This window comes from Triticum dicoccoides, chromosome 7B (assembly GCF_002162155.2).
Source record: "Triticum dicoccoides isolate Atlit2015 ecotype Zavitan chromosome 7B, WEW_v2.0, whole genome shotgun sequence".
In the NCBI taxonomy this organism is placed as follows: domain Eukaryota; kingdom Viridiplantae; phylum Streptophyta; class Magnoliopsida; order Poales; family Poaceae; genus Triticum; species Triticum dicoccoides.
Genome location: NC_041393.1, coordinates 360,561,637 through 360,569,795, shown reverse-complemented (window position 1 = coordinate 360,569,795; position 8,159 = coordinate 360,561,637).

Below are 8,159 nucleotides of genomic sequence, written 5' to 3'. Positions count from 1 at the left end.
TTTACAGTCTTCTTTTGATGGCTATCATTAGTTGAACATGTTGACCACGCCACGCCGAGACCACCAAGGCGGCGGACAACGGCCAAGCCTAGGAAGGCAATGACACAGAGCCGGGGAAGTCGAGACGGTGGCTGCCTGCATGGAGGGGAGTATGAGGGTTGATTGGTTCCACTGCGGTGTGAGGCTGTCGTCGCCGGAGAATAACAAGAGGTGTGGGTGAGTAGAGGGATGGCATGGCCAGCGGTGCCAGTAGAGCCGGCCATGGGAGGTAGGAGTAGGCGGTCCCGCTTGCGTTGGTTTGGGTGGCTGGAGCAAGAATAGAAGATGGGATTGAAGATGCAACACAACTGTTGGATGTTAATCAAACAGTCACTACTACTAAAGTCGTTTGTTGCGTAATTTCACAAAGCCCTACAAACGTGTCAACTTAGTAGGCCCACAAGTCAGACTCTGAAACTGGGCGGTCCAACCTATCAATGGAGGAATCGTTTATTCCCCCGTAATAAGGAGGCACTAGCTTGCATGCAAAGATGTAGCTAGTGATTCCTAGTTGTCAGCCTCTCCACGTCCATGTTGGCTCTCGTTGTGGACCACGCATTATCGAGTGCACCATGGCGATGGAAGAAGGTGAGGCCTAAGATGGGAACAATCTGGAGTCATGGAGGAATGGGCACTGGAGTGCCTAGTAGAGGGGAGTACGAGGGACTGGTTCGGCTGCGGGGTGAGGCTGCCGTCGCCAGAGAATAACAGAAGGTGTGGGTGAGTATAGGATCACCTGGCCACCATTGGGAGTAGGGTGGGGCAGCGAGGCCTACGCAGTAGCATAGTCGGCTACAAGAGGCAGATACAGGCTCCCCTGCTAGTGATGGTTTTGGCAGCTGGAGCAAGAGCATCTGGATGAGAGATTGAAGAAGCAGGATCGCTGTTGGATGTCAATCCAATGACCACAGTTGTCAAAAAACTTGTTGACGTTTTGTTTTTAACCATTAAATCATTTTGTTCCCTAAATGGACAATGCCATGCACATGCTTCGTCCTAGTGGGCCTATGCGTCTATTTCCTCGGCTTTGACTCAAAGAAAAATCTATTTCCTGGGTAATAATATCTGATTTACTATTTATGAGAATTTACAAATCATTTGATTATTTATTAAAACACACCTATTTACTAGGGTGGGTGAAAAAAATAATATTGCAGACATGCTGCCCATTTATTATTTCTGATAATTTACAACCCATTTGATTTTACTAGAAATGGACCCATTTTCTGGGATGGGTGAAAAACAATGTTGGTCTGGACTGACCATTTCGTATAAAAAATTAATATTGAGCTATGAATTTTATTAAAAAACTTAAGTTGGGCATTGTAATCTTATTATATAAAAATTGAAATGTGTTGCGGATTTTATTAAAACAAACATATGCTAGGCTGCGCTTATTTTGGAATCTTGTGAACAACTTTTGACCCAGTTGCATTGGTGATGTTCAACAGAAAAGGCATGTGTAATAAAGTACAACTTTACATAGCTACTCATCCCACATTCAACGACATCTGAAATGGCCGAAACATGGCTTGTGTACAACTTTTTGAGGTCACTAAGCTCAAATTATAACTTAATAAAATAAAGGTATAGTACAGTGGAACCTAATTGAAAATTGTCACGAGCGAAGAAATAATTCAACAGGTCCCACTTGTTAGAGAGAGAGAAACTGATCAGTCGATGCTCTTGACTACATCTTTCAACCATATGCATTGCTGATGCTCAGTAAATACTTATATAGTTGACACAACCGTATACAACATCATAGCACATTGACCTTGCATACAGAAATTTTACGCGGGTGGCACAATCGGGGTGGAAGCAGTGGATCGCTACGGTAGAGCTAGCTTGAAACCAACAAACTCGTACCTAACTGTTCATCATCTTTATAGTACCTAACTGTATACAACATCATATCTTGAATGCTGTGCAAAGAAAAGAGACAAACAACATAATAAGTTCTGCTAGCATATTAAGTTGACGTACACCCCTTTCTAGAAAAGTTTAGGTACGAAAATAGAACATGTCACAATGAAATGTATTGGCACATTAGTGATTCACACCGAAAGCTCGAATTTAACTAGTATCCGAGAAGATTTAGTTATTACCTCAAATTAGAGCACATCCAGGCTGCCAACCCGACCTCTTCTCCCAAATAAGCAGAGGCCTCCACCACGCGATGGAGTAGGCCTTGTGCCATCCATCATTCCAGGCAAGATGGGAAAGTATGACGTTGACTCCTGCAGTGGACATCGTCGATGGACCCTGGCACCCGTGGTAGCAGGACTTCGATTGATGGATTGACGACTTCTTCGACAGGCGTGAAGACTCGATACATGTACATCCCTAACATGGTCCACGACAACTTTTGTGGCAAGAGATAGTACTACTGTCGGTGTCAAAACCGGCGGATCTCGGGGGGTCCCGATCTGTGCGTCTTAGGCTAATGGTAATAGGAAGCAAGGGACACAATGTTTACCCAGGTTTGGGCCCTCTCGATGGAGGTAAAACCCTACTTCCTGCTTGATTAATATTAAAGATATGAGTAGTACAAGAGTAGATCTACCACGAGATCGTAGAGGCTAAACCCTAGAAGCTAGCCTATGATGGTATGATTGTAATTGTGATCGACCTTCTAAGGACCATCCTCTCCGGTTTATATAGACACCAGAGCGGGCTAGGGTTTACATGGAGTCGGTTACAAGGATGGAAATATAATATCGGGATTGCCAAGCTTGCCTTCCACGCAAAGGAGAGTCCCATCCGGACACGGGCCGAAGTATTGAGTCTTGTATCTTCACGCTTCAATAGTCCGGACGATGTATACAGTCCGACTGTCTGGATACCCCCTAATCCAGGACTCCCTCAGTAGCGCCTAACTAGGCTTCAATGACGATGAGTCCGGCGCGCAGTCTTGTTTTCGGCATTGCAAGGCGGGTTCCCTCTCCAAATACTCCAATGTACACATCACGACGAACAGTGTCCGACATCTTATCAATGTTGTACTCCTCGGCTTCAGTGCTACAATAATGACCATTTCCACATGTCGAGCGAATGCGAGGAGTCGAGGCATTTTTGCATTTTCCACCCTCGATCCTTCGCGCTAACCGTCTATGTGAAGAGACGGGGATTCCCAGATCCAAACCTCACTCTCCCTCCTCGAGCAAGCATCCAATAGAGTGCCCCAAAGAAACCATTCCAACATGGCCAGTCGTCACAACTCTTCTGCGCGCTCCCCTTGCCCCAAACTGGGGGACTGGGGAGAGTGTTCAGTTCCTCATAGCCGTTTGGTAAAGTTACAAACCCAAGGGCTTCTCCCACCGGCATTCGCGGTCCCCGTCCGAGCCGGAATAACCACCTATAACGGCGGAGAGCAAGCGGAGAGATCCCCTAATCTATCTACAGAGGAGCGAATATGCCTCATTCCGCATCTGTTAAGGGGCATCGGGTTCCCTATTCATTCATTCCTTCGTGGGCTCCTAGAGTTCTACGGCCTCCAGTTGCACAACTTTACCCCAGCCTCCGTACTACATATAGCAAGGTACGTCACTCTTTGTGAGCTATTTCTAGGCTGCGAGGCTCATTTTGGTTTGTGGAAGAAGTTGTTCTGTCTTGTCCCCCGCAACCAGGGAGAGTCCCTATGTCAAGTGGGCGGGGCCGAAGTATGGCGTATCGCCGAGACCGGATACCTGTCCGGCACTCCCAAGAAGGCACCAGAGAACTGGGCTTTAGAGTGGTTCTATATTGACGATGTCCCCCTTCCGGATCCAGTTCGGACAGGACTCCCCAAGTTCAGTAACGCCCCGCCGAGGGCACGCTTAAGCTGGCGCCCCCGAGGCCCCCAAGAAGAGGATACCAGGGAAGTACATTTCCTGATGAGCAGGATAAAGTTAATGGCCAAATCCAGGATAATGACAGTCGAGATCATGGCAATATGCATAATGTGGGGAGTGCAGCTGCTTCAATATCGGGGCAATCCCATGTGGCATTACAATGGGACAGACGATGCCACCCGCTGTGGTCGTAAGGGTCCGGACTCCGCCATCGCTCTGGCAAGGATATTGTCCGATCTATACAAAAGAGAAGAGGAAGACTTCCTTCATATCAAACCGCGAGATGGATTCTCCATGTACAATCCCCCAAACTGGGTAAGTCGTCATTTATGTTCTCGCTTCACTTATCGTGGCGTTCTTTGCTAAGGTTACCTGCCTCGATATTTCTGAGCAGGAACTGAGGAGGGCCGTAGAAGGAATCTCCAGCCCTTCCCCGCAGCCAGAGGACCCCGAAAGGGCACTGGATCCAGGACTCGAAGAAGTCCCAGATGTGGCCGGGGAGCTTGTCGATGGGATATTTTATTGGGCGAGCCATGACGGTGCCTCAGTGGCTATTACTGCTGATTATCCCGGATTGCTACCTTATCGCGTGTAAGCCAAGCAGAAGACTCGATCCTCCAAAGAGGACTCTTTCCTGATGTCACGCCTTATCCCTGATGTGTCGTGTTTTTGCAGAAGCGACGTTCGGAGCGCAGGGCCGAGCTCCTAGGGACCCGTCAGCCACATGCGTCCGGATTGGCTAGGCTCAAGAGGAAGGTGGTTAGGGCCGACACGCCTCTACAGAGGTAAGGAAACAACCTTTCATGTAATTATTGTTATTTGAAGTGTAACAGTGCCCTTTACATCATGGCAGGAAGAGGAGCATCCGGACTATATCCGGGGATCCTACCAACCATGCCTCCACCAGTCGGGCTCCAGAACCAACTTCAAGAGAGGAGGCAGACATAGGGTCGACGCCGCATAGTCCTCCGACAGAGGACGCAGATATGCTCTCTGCCACAAATTCCGAAGTAGAGAGCGCCATGAATCACCGGCGTCGACGGGCCATGCTTCGCAACAACATCTTTTCCGAAGAGGCATTTAATGCTTTCAGTTCGGGAGACGCATACATCCGAGCTGCTCAAAGCCGGCTCGCCTGGGCGACAGTCCAGTATACCAAAGATATACGGGTAAGAAAGTTTGATGAGCATCTATAGCAGTAGCCCCTGAGACTTTAAACGGTTCAAACAACAGTTTTAAGTATCAATTTATGCGCAGGTTATTGTAGATAAGAATGAGCAATTGTCTCGGGAGCTAGAGGAGTGCAAGACCCAACTAAGGGCCACAGTTGCCAAGCTAGAGGAATCCCAGAAGGCCTCATATGGTAACATTTATCCCCATTGTACGGAAATGTACCAGTTAGCAACTGGCTGCTATGACAAATTTAACAGAAAATTTTGTAGATAACCCCGGAGTAAATCCGGAGAGCGGGAGAGATGACGAGTCGCATCTCCAGAGGCAACTAAAGGCTGGCGAGCGCATTCTTACGCAAGTTAAGCAGGAGAAGAATGCTCTCCAAGATGCCAATGTTCGGCTGGACGTGGAATTGAAAGACGTCCGTGCGCAGAGGGCGGACTTCGTGAAGGAGAACAAAAGGCTTTGCCGTGGCATTTATGGTAAGTGCCTAGACGAACTGTAGCATAGTTCGACGTGAAGTGTATTAATAGAGTTTGGCTTGTAGGAATGCTGACAGGTCCCCCTGAGGAGGAGATGCCCGCATCTGCAGGCGATTTACTACAAGACCTCTCACAGCTGCACGAGCGAGCTCGGCAGGCGATGCAGGGCGTAGCGCAGGCCTTGTGGCCGTCAAGCCTCCTGCCAAATGGCATGGGAGAGCTTGTGGACATGCTTCAAGGAGCACGGCGGCGCTTCCGACTGCGGAAGATGTCAGCCTGCCGGCAGGGTGCAAGGGAAGCATGGGCTATAGTGAAAACACGCTACACCAAGCTGGACCAGAACCATATGGCCGAAGTCGGACCGACAGGGCCAGATGGGCAAGAAATTCCCGTGAGTCTGGTATATGACCATGTGGCGTTAGCCGCGAAGTATTCTCAACAGGATTTTAAGCTAGATAACCTGTTGGATGGTATAGAGGATGAATATAGTCAGTCCAAGTGACCGTGTAATTCAATGGAGATAAGTAGCCCCTAGCGGGATTAAAATCATTTGTCATGGCGGACCTTTTCGCTTCAGCCCCCGGATCCTATAGTCCGGGATGTGTCTGAATACCCACTCGGTTATATAAAACCGGAGTATGCGTGGAAACCAGGTGTAGGGGTTATAAGTGCTTGAACAGACAAGTACCCAACTAGTTATGTTATATTACATGGATAGTAAGAAACATCTTCCAGGGAGAATAGTTCTGTTAACGGTTCCTTTCCCTGGGTAAGCATGCGACAAGGCACATGTCCGAACTACGAACCATGGCACAGGATACAAAACTTCTGGGGATTTATGTTATAATAAACGAAGACATCTTTTTTTCACCGACCGAATATTCTCTTAAGGAAACTAGCTTTCGGCTTCACCCAGTCTGAGGTACACATCCGGCTCAACCGGTAGTAACAATCGCAGAGGTGCTCCCCTTATGCCCTAGCCGAATTAACGGGAATGTAGGGCATAAACACAGGAGCTAGGCAACCCAGCTTGGCCACATCTTAAGTCATATCGATGCATATAATGGTGAAGAAAAGGCACACATGGAAAAAGAAACGCATGTGTGACGGGCAAAAAGCCCTCAGAGTAATTTATATTTAGCTTCCATATAGGAAGCCCCCAGGTAAAGCTTACACACATAGTGCGGTCGGAGTACTCCGAGAGTCCGTACTGTATTAAATACTGTGTGTGACAGGAAAAAGATCAAGAAAGGAAGAGGGAGGGAGAATAATTAAAAATGAGGGGGTAAGGAGACGAACACTGAGTTCAGCGCTAGGCGTAGAATCTCCGGAGTCTGGCCGCGTTCCATGGGTTTGGCTCGAGTCTGTTGTCGGACGCATTACGTAAGCGGTATGCTCCTCCGGTGAGAACTTTGTCGATGACGAAGGGGCCTTCCCACTTGGGTTTGAGCTTGTCCTTCTTCTTCTCCGGTTAGCGTAGAACAAGCTCGCCAATATTATAAGTTTTGGCCCGCACTTCTCTACCTTGGTATTGACGAGCCTATTGCTGATAGAATGCGAAACGGGCGTTAGCGACATCGCGCTCCTCCTCCAGGGCGTCCAAGTTATCCTGCCGATCTAACTCGACTTCGTTCTCTTCGTACATGCGTACGCGTGGCGAATCATGTATTATGTCGCAAGGTAGTACTGCTTCCGCACCGTACACCATAAAAATGGTGTATATCCGGTGGTGCAATTCGGCATGGTCCGCAGCCCCCAGAGTACGGAGTCGAGCTCCTCGACCCAATGAGTATCCCAACTCTATCAAGGATCGCGCTAGTCTGGGTTTGATGCCGCTCATGATGAGACCGTTTTCCCGTTCGACCTGGCCATTTGTTTGAGGATGGTAGACAGAAGCATAGTCGAGCCTAATGCCCATTTTGCCGCACCAAGATTTCACCTCATCGGCCATGAAATTTGAGCCAATATCGGTGATGATGCTGTGGGGGACACTGTATTGGTGTACGACCCCGGATATAAAGTCTATTACTGGTCCGGATTCGTCCGTTTTCACTGGTTTGGCTTCTATCCATTTGGTGAACTTATCTACCATGACCAATAAGTATTTTTTTCATGTGGCTTCCCCTTTTAAGGGGTCCAACCATATCCAGCCCCCAGACCGCGAAGGGCCAAGTTATGGGGATTGTTTGGAAAGCGGTAGGGGGCATATGACTCTGATTGGCAAAGAGCTGGCAACTGACGCAGTGTTGGACAAGGTCCTATGCGTCTGCTCGGGCCGTAGGCCAATAGAAACCTATACGGAAGGCCTTGTTTACTAGTGCTCGAGCCACGGCGTGGTGCCCGCCCAGTCCGGCATGGATTTCAGCCAAGAGCTGCCGCTCTTCCTCTTTGGAGATGCACCTTTGAAGCACTCTGGTCGCACTTTTCTTATAGAGTTCCCCTTCATGGACTTTGTAAGCTTTAGAATGTCGGACGATGCAGCGTGCTTCATTTTGGTCTTCAGGGAGCTCCTGCCTATTTAGGTAGGCCAAGAAAGGCTCAGTCCATGAGGCGATGACAGCCATTATTTCGTGGGCTGACGATGTTATTTCGGTGGTAGAGCCTCCGATTATGTCTGGTAGTTTGGAATCTG